Genomic DNA, 12,373 nt, shown 5'->3' on the forward strand with positions numbered 1-12,373 from the left:
GGTTTCTGGACAGCCATGAAAGCTGGGCTAGCTTGTAAGAGGGGATGGCCAAGGCCTGACAGAGGGTGTCACACGGGTGACGCGAGGGCAGTGAAGGTGCAGGATGCCCAGAGATGACCTGGAAATGGGTCCTGTAGCTGGGGACACGGGTGGACAGCACAGTTAATTTTAGAAAATTATTATAAACAAATCATTAAATTTTTGGCATGATTACTACCTGAATTTTTTGAGAAGTGTAGTGACCATGTTAGCAGATTTATCTCATTGCATTTTATTTCATATAGTTTGGGACAACCTGCCACTTCATCCATTAGATCGATTACTGAGGTGTCTAGTTATGAGCTTGGGAATCTTCAGAGAGATAATCTGGGCTCTTGGAATGGAGTGACTTGAAAAGTTCTGCCAGAAGAAACTCTTGTTTATTTTAAAGTTAAAAGAAACTGAAGATTCATCTGTTTAATTTAGTTACAGAAGGTTGTTCTGATCAGATATTTGTAGTACCTGCTTCCCTCTTTGAAAGCTGTTACAACTGTGATCAGTTCAGACGACTGTACCTCATAAGTGTAGCTTCCAAACCCCACGCTGGAATGTGTCCGAGGTGTATGACGTTTTAGTGGGGACGTTTCGGCTGTCACTCCGTGTGATACTGATGCATTGGACGTGGTGAGATCCGGGGTTTTACTTCCCATGGTGGGATCTGCGTGTTCTTTCTGAAGTTCAGCAGATGGCAGCCTGTGACGTGAGAGGGTTTTGAGGGTCCAACATGAATTTTGTGGCCCTCGGCAAACCTGGGAATTTTGTTGCTATTCCAAGTTGCTGATGGCCCCTCATTTGTATGGAGTTAATAATGCTTTAAAAAAACATTTGAAACTGCAAAAATCCAGCCACACAGCAGCTTATAGTGTATGCAGGTCTTTCTACATCAGAATATATATGGTGATATTTTTTGACCAAATAGTATTCCATTGTATGGATGGGCCTTTATGGAGGTCCCAGTTTTTCATAGTCATAGGGCAGCAGTGAGTATTCTACCTTCTTTAAGTTTCTGTAGAATAAATTTCTAAGGTAAAATTGCTAGGTCAAAGGAATTCATATTTAAAATATTGATAGGTCCTACCAGAGTACCTTCTGCAAGGTACCAGTCAATACTCCTATCAACGTGGTTATGAGAGTGCCTTCTCCCCTACATCTTAGCCGGTGTTGGGTATCTGTACTGCTTGCAGGCAGAAATAATCTTACGATTTTCATTTGCTTTTTGCCCCCTCGTGTGAAGGAAGAATCTTCTTGAAATCATGTGGATTTGAATGCTGACTCCACCACTTACTAGGTGTGGGAACCTGGGTAAGTTGGCCTCACTGGGCTCAGTTTCATCATCCGTGGAAGAGGTATAATAGAAAAAAATGGTGTGAAGCTTTGTGACTTGAATTCCTTGGCTACATTTACATCTGCATTTATAATCTGCCTCTCATCAGTGGAGCCCTTGAGAACTCTGGAATGTGGCTGGAAGTTTTCTTAATGTGCCATTGAAAAAATTAACACACATGCGTTTTTGAACCGAGTTTTGCAGCCTGACTGAGAAAGAAGGGTTTGGGGCACCTGGGGCAGCTGGCCGCCGCTGGTTTCCCCCAGCTGCTTTCATCACCTGGGGGCCAGTGGGCTCATAATCCAGATGTCCTCCATAAATCTACCAAAGTGTGTGCCATTGTCACTTTGAGCTTTGAGGAGAGATTCCCAGACTACTGACATCTATTCCTTAGCTGGTGCCAGGGCTGAAATTCCTTAGGGGAGAGGGGAACACTTACCAAATTGTCTTTGAGTGCCCTGGGAGGAGGTTGACGGCTTTTTCCCCATCTCTTCTCCCAAGATGACTCTCCTGACCACAAAGGCAGCGTTGATTTCAAGGTGTGTCTAGAAATTTGTAACTACCATGAGGTTCTGATTGGCTATTTGGGACTTCTTAGGTTAACCTAAATGTACAGAACTGTGTTTATTTATTACACGGTTACATTCGGTATATGAAGCCTTGTCTCTTGCCCATCTCAGTTTCTCAAACATTTTGGACCGTGATCCACGGTAAGAAATACCTCTCCCATCAAGACCCAGTGTGACACACACACCTCGTAACAGAAACAAGTTGTAGAGAGCAGTTTTTACCTTCTGTGTATGATGAACTCCACTTTGTAGTTTCTTGCTATTTCACTAAACAATATGCTGTTTGTGAACTGCTACACTGATTTCACAACCAGTGTGAAAACCCAGGCTCTCGGGATGTCAGTGCCTCGCACATAGCGGTACTTGGACATTTCTGGAATGAGTGGGTAGGTAAAAGGTGACTTGAAGAAGTTTTCTAGGTTTTCATGAAAAGTCCCTGTTTGTTCCTCCTGGGCCTTCGCAGTCTGTCAAGAACCAGGGTGTGGTGGGTAGGAGCAGGACTTTGGGGTCATTGAGGTGTGGGTGGGCCCTGCCTCGGGTCTTTGGTGAGATGAAGATGCCTGGGACGACAGCTGGCACGTGGTAAGCACTCACATTTTAGCCGTTAAACATGGTCATCGTTGTCCATCTGGCTGGATGAAATTCCCTCTTGGGGTCTGTGAGAGAGGTCTCCTGGGTTCTACACTAGCCTCCAGCCCCAGTCTCCCCCATTTCCTCTCTCCTCTCCAATTGTGTGGTTCTCTGCCTGCCTGCACAGTAGAATCGGCCATGGTCAGGTTGTGCCCCAGACAAACAACAGGTGGACTCCTTGGGGTGGGACACAGGCACCAGCAGTTTTCCATCTCCTCCAGTAGAGAAGAACCAGTGTCCAGGTCCTCGGGTGCATTCTGCCGAGAGGGCAGAGGGGAAGGTCGTGGCCCTGTCCAGATGGTTTGCTTACCGGGCAGGTGGCCAGTGGCACTGAGCTTCTCAGGGCCACCCCTGAGGCTGAGGGCGGTGGGTGCTGTCAGAGGACTCCGCCCTTCCCCTCAGGCGCCCTGCCCATCCACCTTCAGTTTTGAGGAAGTCTGGACAGGACTAGTGCATTGCTTGGGCAGGATGTTCCACTGGGCTTGGCAGGAGGCAGTTTGCACCCACAAGGCCCCAGGGCGCCGTGAATCACAGCTCACTAGGAGTGACCCAGCAGGTGTGTCCCGGGAGACGTCTCCTGCACCTGGCGGGGCTGTGTCACCTTGGGAGAGATTTAAAATACAGATTCCTGGACTCCCCACCTACACACTGAATCCAAAGGTCTGGGGTGGGTGTAGGGTATCAAAAAAAAAAGGGGGCAAATTAAAGAAAACAAAATGGATCTGAAGTCCTATCTCTTGGTTACCTGTGTTTATATTTTAAAAATGACATTGATAATATGTGCACCTGAGGGGAGATTGTACGGAAAGGTTCACGGGGAAGTCCTGAGCCGTCTCCTGGATGTCATCGTGTGTGCAGGTGAGCCTGGAGTTGTGCAGCCTCCTGGGACTACGAGGGAAGAAGGGCCAGGGTTGATGCTACCGACACAGCAGGAAACAGGGAAACCCTGGGCCTGGAGCATGTTGGCCATCACAGCAACTCGACTTGGAATCCTGTTACAAGGAGCGGTTCCCTATTCCAAAAAATCAGGGCAGGGTGCGCCCCACCCACGCCCCTGCAGACCCCAGGTCTCCCTGCCTCTTCAAGAGTTATTGGGGGTACTTTAAAATAAAATCGCTGTACATGTGTGTACCTGTATATATGTATTTCTGAAAAAAATCCACAAACGGGGTCATATACGTGCTAAACTGAGGTTTTGTTTTCAAAGTAGGTTGGAGCTCTTCCCCTTATCAGCCTGAATGGATCTGCACCCTTTATTGTAATGAATGTTGTGATGCAAAAGGGCAAAAGAGCTCAGTGCTGATCGTCGCACCCACTGTCGGGGTTATCTCCATTTACCAGATGAGGAGACGGAGGCTTCGGTGACTGGCTTTGTGACCACTGCCCTGTGCAGGCCTGTCCTGGCCGCGGTGCCCAGAGGGCATAGAGCCTAGTGGTGACAGTGTCACCCATCTTGGCAAGTTCTGTAGCCACTCTGCCTCAGTTTCCCTGTCTGTAACGAGGGTTGTTTGTGAGGATGAAGTGAGGTAATACCTGACACAGAAGGGTACCCGGCACGTGGTGAACACTTCGTAAGTTCTTCATCCTGGCAGCCTGGTACGTGGCAGAGGAGAAGCGGTTGGCAGATTGTCCCCAGGCTAAGTGGCGACTTGGGTTGGAGGCTGCCCCTGGGTGAGAGAAGGCCACTCTTGGGGAGGAGTGGAGTGCACTGAGCTTGGCAGACAGTTTAGGTGCAGGAGTGTCACCAGGAACGGCTTAGGTGACACTCGCTCCTGGGTTTGGCCTGGACCCACCTCAAAGGGCAGGAACGGTTTGTTCCTGGTGGCTCATGGCCTTGACCTTAACCCATATGCGACAGGAGTGCAGCGGAGGGGCTCCCGTGGGGCTGCCTGGACCTCACATGGGGAGGCAGAGCTGCGCAATGGAATCCCGCTTAAATAAGCTCTCCCGGGTTGCTGCCTGCGTCCTCGAGCAGCGGGCATCCCTCCAGCTGCAGAAGGTGACAGATGTCCCCGGGCACGGGTAACTGGCCAGCGGGGTCAGCGGCCCAGCAATTGTTTACATCCTTGCACAGGCTCACAGCCCAGCAGACGGGGAAGCCCTGTGAAGGCAGATGGGGTTCGGTTATTCCTGGGTCCCCGGGCGAGGAGCTGGCCCCTTCTGAGGCCGGGGAGGACCAGGGTGCGGCGTGTCTCTGCTGTCACGGTGGGTGCCAGCAGTGAGGATTTCCCTTTCTGGGCGTGACCTAGTGGAGTCCGGGGTCCACCCCGCTGGAACCTTCTCCAGAGGCCTCCTCTTGTTCACGTTTACTCCAGCTGCCAGTTTTACACATACTGTGGAATTCTTCCGAATTATGTCTGCCCCAGGGATGCCCTTGTGCCCACTTTTGAAAAGTCTGTCCCCTTACTTTTTCTGGTTCATCATCTATGTCATCTCATTCGCCCCTCCTCTCCTGCATTCTTCTCGCTGCCCCTGTTTCTCATTGTGTCTTGTGACTATTTACTGGTCTCCTTTTGTCTGGAGTCTATCCTGGAGGCCGTGTATGGTGTTCACTTCTTCCCCTGTCTGTGCCTGTCCCCAGGGAGGCCTCCAGGGAATAGTTGTTGAAGGAATGAGGACATCCCCATTTTACAGGTGAGAAGACCGAGGCACTGGGAGGTCAAAGGGGCCAAGCCAAGATCTGAACACAGACCCGTCTGGCTTCTGCCCTTTCTAGAAGCCACTTTTGAGCATTCCTTGTGGAGCTGGAGCTTGAGTTCAAATTCAAGAGGATCATGGAGTGGGGGGTAGTAGGACCAGTTCCCTTCACCCGAGCCTCAGTCTGCTCACCTGTAGAGTAGGGATGACAAAGGGAACTACTCAGAGGGTTGTGAGCATATGACCAGTTGCTGGCTCTAGTGTGTGTTCAACAACCTCTTGTTTTGGGGACCTGGCCGGTGCCCAGAGGATGCCTGTGTGACTTGCTTCACCTGGTCAACTCGGAGGAACTTGGGTTGAGTGTGAGACCTTCCTTCAGGGGCACGCGTGTCAGTGACGCAAGGAGATGCTGAAATCTTGTTCCCTCTGCCAGAGCCATGCACCCGACAAAGGCCTGACCCCACAGGGGGACCTGTGGATGGCCTTGAGCATCCCCCAAAGGCTGGGAGCCCTGCATTCTCCTGTGGTGACTCACTTCCTGTTTGGGCTTGGAATTTGGAAGAGGAAACAGCGCAGAGTCAGCTCCATGGAAACGACTGGGCCTGCCCACTAGAGCCTTAAAGGGACAGTCCTCCCAGGGCAGAGCTCCCCCGGGGGGACCCTGGTGGCGAATGGGGTGCTGACGAATGGGCCCAGAAGTCCTGGAGTCAGAATTTGAATCCAGGGAGTCTGCTGCCAGATCCCACAGTCCTCCTCTTTTCCCTTAAGGAACCCCCTCCCGCCCCCACCTTCCCCAATGCTCCTAACAGTGGCTGGGCCATTTTGGAAGGACCTGCGCTGCCAGGACCTTAGTCTCTAATTTCGTTGAACTCGCTGCCCGGTCTTGGCCCTTGTTGCTTCTTCTATCAAACTGGGTAAGAATATCCCAGGCTGATTGTGAAAATTCCACGAGATCCTGTTTGTCAGGGGTGGGACACAGATGCTGACGGGGACAGATAAATGAGTGAAGCGGGCAGCCCTGAGACAGGGAATTACAGTGTGCACATCCATTTAAAATTAAAATTAAATAACATTTAAAATTCACATGTTTAGAGGCAGACCCTGTTGGCCCAACTGAGCACCTTCTGTGGATGGGGCTGGCTTTGGCCTCCCCTGGGTCAGGACGCCTGGGAGAATGGGTGGATGCCTTTCCAGGCTCCTTCAGGAACAGTTTGCCAGCTTTCTGGGCCTCATCTTGCCCATCTCTAAAATGGGCCTTCTCAGCAGTCCTGGAAGTGGGGTCCTGTGTTGTGATGTCCAGGAAACAGCTGAAACTTGCAGTTCCTCATTCCCAGGATTTATACCGTGCTCCCCCACCCCCCGACTCCTTCCTGTTCCCAAACTCTGCCAGCTGGGGCTCCGGGGGGGCCTTGGGCCTGTCCTTTAGGGCTTTGCCTCGAAGTCCCTTGCTAGGCCCCTGTTGTGGCTGCCATCCCTCCGTGGCTGTGGACAGAGCAGACTCAGGCGTCTCAGTGTGCAGGAGGGTGGGGACTAGACAGACAGGAAGTCCACCAGTCCTGCAGGAATTCATGTAATGCCCACAGGGAGATAACCTGATAACCGCATTTCTCAACCGTCTCTTGGGTGCTTTACAGGCGTGTCCCATTGCACGGGTCCGCCAGCCCCTAAGGCATGTATATGTGCCTATTCTGTTGATGAGGAAGCTGCTGCTCAGAAAGGTTGAGTGACTTGTCTGGGGTGCCCAGCTGGGACACAGACTTGGAATTTTCTCCCTCTCAAGTCCAACTCCCTTCTCGTGTGTGCCTTTCCTTACCTGATCAGGGCACAATCCTTGTTTCCATGGAACTTGCAATCCGGTGGGAAGCGTGATGTTCGGCATCATTTTATGTGTTTAACTTTGCTTTTTATTCACTCCAGTTAAATGGTGTTTCGTGGTCTCAGCATAAAGAGAAAATAACTTCTTTTTCCGCTCAGTCATGCTTTTTCTTTAGTATAAAAGTGGAATTCTTTATTAAAGTGGGTGGTTTAGAATATTAAGCACACTATTTAGAGAAATAGAACAACACAGCAGGACTAAAGAAAGTAACGCTGATGTGCAGTTTGTGGACGTAGCTGCCTGGATTTGAATCCTGGCTTCACCGCTGAGGAGCTGGGTGACCTTGAGCAAACCTACTGAACTGCTCTGTGCCTCAGTTTCCTCATCTGTAAAATGTGGATAATGATAGTTTCTATTTCAAGTTGTTATGAGGCTTAAATGAATGTAATGACTTAATATTTATAAAGTCCTTAGAATAACATTTGCCATATAGTAAGCACTATATAGGGTTTATTTAATATGATAAGAGATAAATACAATATGGAAAGGTCCTCACACATAATAGAGCTAATGGCCCCCTCTGTCCCCTAAACCCCAATTCTATTCTCTTGCGGAGGCAGCCTCTGAGAGCATTTTGGTATCTCTCTTTCTGGACCAGAAGTCAGCAAACTACAGCCTGAGGGCCGAGTTCAACCCACTGCCTGGTTTTGTAAATAAAGTTTTATTTACACTTGTTTTGTTTACGTATTGTCTAGGGCGGCTGCCCTGCTATGACGGCAGAGTTGAATATTTGTGACAGAAACCTTATGGTTCACAAAGCCCAAAATATTTACTCTCTGGTCCTTTACAGAAAGCGTTTGCTGACCTCTCTGTTCTAGACCATTTCCTACGATTTAAAAAAAAGTAGATGGACTCATATTGTAGGCGTTCGTTGAGCAGTTTGCTTTTCTTCACTTCACGGTAAATCGAGAGCCTCCTTCCTTCTCTGCCCCGGTGGACCAGCCTGTTGCCGGTGTTGCAGATTTGGCTGTGCCGTAACTTACCAACCCATCCCTGCGATGTCATTTTGTGTATTTCGGTGTAGCCTATTGCAAAAAGTGTTGCAGTGAACAACTTTTGTGCATACATGTGTGATTTCTAGATATCAAGAAGTGGAAATTCTGGGTCAAAGCATACATACATTTAAATTTAAGCAGAGACTGCCCAGTTTCCTTCCACAAAGGCCAGTTTATACCACATCCTGCAGTGTCTGCCAATACCCATTTCCCTCTCCACACCTGAGTGTTGATCCTTTCCAAATTAACTTTTAGTTGAATTTATAGTTCTAAGAAAAGTCCAGGGGGATTTTTGGAAATGGGTCAGAAGTATTTAAGCTCAGCTGAAAGAATTCACAGCTGAGAATAGCTAAAGAAATTTTGGAATAAAAGAAATTAAAACTTATTATAGAAGACTAATAATTGAAAGTTACGTATTAGCACCAATAGTAAAACAGGATAGACACTCCAGAAAATACCCTGGCTTATAGAAGAACTTGGTATTCTATCAGGAAATAGCACAAAGTGACAGAGAGGGTGTGGATAGCCAACAAAAGGTGTCGGGAAAATTGACTATTCGGGGAAAAATATTGTTAAAGCCTCACTTCATGCTCCCAGGTATGATGACAGGTTGAAAAGTTAAGTGTGAAACATGAACAATTAAAAACTGGAGGAAAATATATGTGAGTGTTTCTAAGCATGAAGGTAATGGACAGTATTTTTAAAGATAAAAGCTTGATTTACGAATTTAAACATCACCAATATAAACAAAATTGAAAGGAGAAAGGAACTATGACAAATATAACAAATTTAATCTCTCTCTCCACACACACGCGCGCGCGCACACACACAGAGGGGGATATATATGTGAATAAGAAAGTAATATGCCAAAAAGGAAAAACAAAAGATGTGAACAGAGTGTTTTCAGAATCAGAAATACAAATGACCAATCAATATGTGAATTAAAAGTTCAACCTTGCTTTGTGAAATTCGAATTTCAAAAAGAGTTACTGTGTTTTGAATACAGTTTTGAAAGGATAAGTGGATACTAAGCACAGGGAAGTCTGAGATGGCGTCCCCTCGTGTGTGCTGCCCCTGAGGGCGGACTGTTAGAACATTTTGAAAAATAAGTTGGCCATGTACATCAATATCTTTAAAAACAGTCCTAGCTTTCGATCCTGTAATTCCATTTCCCAACGTTAATACCAAGAGAGGAATGATCAGAGTCGGGGAAGCTGATTCTTATGCAACAATATGAAGTGTAGTAGTATTTGGAGTAGAAGACAAAGAAATAACAAAAAACTCAATGATAGGGGACTGATTAAATATATCAGTTTCATTAGGTGGAAAATTATGAAACCTTTATAAAGCAGGCTCTTGAAGAATATTTCAAGAAATGTGCAAATGCTCGTAATATAATGAGAAATATATGCAGCATGATCTTAATTTGGCTAGAACAATGCCTGGCAGCAAATTTTCAATAAATGTACCTACTGTCATTATAATTTCAAACCCTCAAGTGATCATTCACTCGTTTGTTCATCGCTCGGTTGACACGTATCTGAGTGTCCTGGCTCCTTGCCGGGCCCACCAGTGTGTGAGCCAGTTGGGAAGGTTGAGGGGGCGGCGGTCCTGGGCTTCTCTCTTCCTCTCCTCTCTCTGGACCTTCAGCTGGCTCTGTTTCTGGCTGGGCGCTGCCATCTAGAGGCTCCTGGCCCACAGGACAGCTGTCCCCTGCAGCCCCTTACCCACTGGGTTCCTGCCCCAGTGGCTAAGAGAGCCTTCTCATCACTGCACACGCGCCCCCTGCGAGGGCTGCTTGTTTTCTGGAAGCCTCTGAGAAGATCAGCGCTAGAAAGACGCTTCAGAATCTTTATATGAATCAAGGAAGCCTTTGGGGCAGTGTTGCTTAAAATGCGGTCTTTGAACCCGCATCAGTGTAAGCTGGTGGGAGACTTAATAATAAAGATCCAGAGTCTGTCCCAAGCCCCCTGAATCAGACCTTGCTGGGGGGATCAGGGGCGCTCAATGTCTAGAATTTTACCATGCTCCCCAGGTGATTCTGATGCACATTGAAGTTGGAGAGCCATGGACCCACACCAGTGATATTTTATAATTTAATGGGGGTGGGAGGTGGGGTCTTGGCGCAGAGCCTTTGACCTTCTCCCTAGGCATATACACATGGATACATTTTAGGAGGTTCCTTGACTCTACTTTAAGCCTTTTTTAAAAGCAGTTTTAGGTTCATAGCAAAGTTGAGAGGAGGTACAGAGATTTGCCGTATGCCTCCTGCCCCAACACATGCAGAGCCTCCTCCCCCATTATCAACATCCCCACCAGAGTGGTGCATTTGTTACCACTGATGAACCTACACTACATCATGATCACCCAAAGTCCATAGTTTGCATTAGGGTTCAGTCTTGGTGTTGCACATTCTATGGGTTGGACAAATGTATAATGACATGTATGCACTATTATGGTATCATGCAGAGCAGTTCCACTGCCCTAAGAATCCTCTGTGCTCCACCTGTTCATCCCTGCCCCCGCCACAACCCCTGGCAGCCACTGATCTTTTTACTGTCTCCACAGTTTTGCCTTTTCCAGAATGTCATATAGTTGGAATCATACAGTACGTAGCCTTTTCAGACTGGCTTCTTTCACCTACTAATATGCATTTACAGTTCCTCCATGTCTTTTCATGGCTTGATAGCTCGTTTCTTTTTAGTGCTGAATAATATTCCATTGTCTGGATGTGCCACAGTTTATGAATAAAGCTGCTGTGGACATCCAGGTGAAGGTTTTTGTGGGGACATAAGTGTTCAATTCCTTTGGGTAAATACCAAGGAAGGGAGATTGCTGGATTGTATGGTGGCAGTATGTTTACTTTTGTAAGAAACTGCCAGACCGTCTTCCAAGGTGGCTGCACCATTTTGCATTCCCACCTGTGGTGAGTGAGAGTTCCTGCTGCTCCATGTCCTTGCCAGCATTTGAAGTCAGTTTTCCAGATTTTGGCCATGCTAAGAGGTGTATAGTGGTATCTCACTGTTGTTTTAATTTGTATTTCCTGATGATATATGATGTGGAGCATCTTTTCTTTCTTTCTTTCTTTTTTTGAGGAAGACCAGCCCTGAGCTAACATCTGTTGCCAATCCTTCTCTTTTTCTCTGAGGAAGACTGGCCCTGGGCTAACATCAGTGCCCATCTTCCTCCACTTTCCATGGGTTGCCGCCACAGCATGGCTTGACAAGCGGTGCATCGGTGCGCGCCCGGGATCTGAACCTGCGAACCCAGGCTGCCAAAGTGGAGCGTGCGCAATTAACCGCTATGCCACTGGGCAGACCCCTGGAGCATCTTTTCATATGCTTATTTGTCATTTGTATATCTTTGTTGGAATGTCTGTTAAGGCCTTTGGCCCATTTTTAAATCAGGTTGTTTGTTTCCTTATTGTTGAGTTTTAAGAGTTCCTTGTATATTTTGGATAATGGTCCTTTATCAGATATGTCTTTTGCAAATATTTTCTCCTAGTCTATGGCTTGTCTTCTAGTTCTCTTGACATTGTCTTTTGTAGAGCGTAATTTAATTTTAATGAAATCCAGCTTATCCATTGTTTCTTTCATGGACCATGCCTTTGATGTTGTATCTAAAAAGTCATTACTCTACCCAAGGTCATCTATCTAGGTTTTCTCCTGTGTTGTCGTCTAGGAGTTTGATAGTTTTACATTGAAGTCTGTGATCCATTTTGAGTTAAATTTTGTGAATTGTGTGGGGTGCTGCAGCCAGAGCCACAGAGAGCCCTGCCTGCAGGAGAAGGCTGATCTGCTGCCCCCACGCCGTCTGGGGCCTGCGCAGGGCCAACCCATTCGCCCACGTCCCCTGGAGAAGAAGGAAACCCTATATTTTGTTAGTCTGCACACTATTCTCTGCCACAAGGATAGCTGAACTTGAAAATTTACTATTTGAGAAAATAAACAACGATTGCAGTGTAAAAGAGTAAAGTTCTAAATGCACCGTTTTTGTATAATTTCTCCCCTCTGAGCAACATAGAGGAGTTAATAACTAATACCTTACTGATGCTAGGTACATGAGAAAAAGTGTCACAAAGTAGAATTTTGTAAATCCTAGCTCATCACCTATTAATGCTGCGACCTTGGTCAAGTTACTAACTTCTAAGTTTTCTCATCTGTAAAAGAGGATTAACAGTAGTATCTTTCTGTGGCAAAGACCGCTTTTTATCGCCCAAGATCCTTTCTCCTCTGATTTTTAGCTGGGGCATATGGCCACACCAAATAATGACTGTATTTCCCAGCCTCCTTTGTAGCTATGT

Source organism: Ceratotherium simum, chromosome 26 (assembly GCF_057802395.1).
Source record: "Ceratotherium simum simum isolate JZ-2026a chromosome 26, ASM5780239v1, whole genome shotgun sequence".
In the NCBI taxonomy this organism is placed as follows: Eukaryota; Metazoa; Chordata; class Mammalia; order Perissodactyla; family Rhinocerotidae; genus Ceratotherium; species Ceratotherium simum.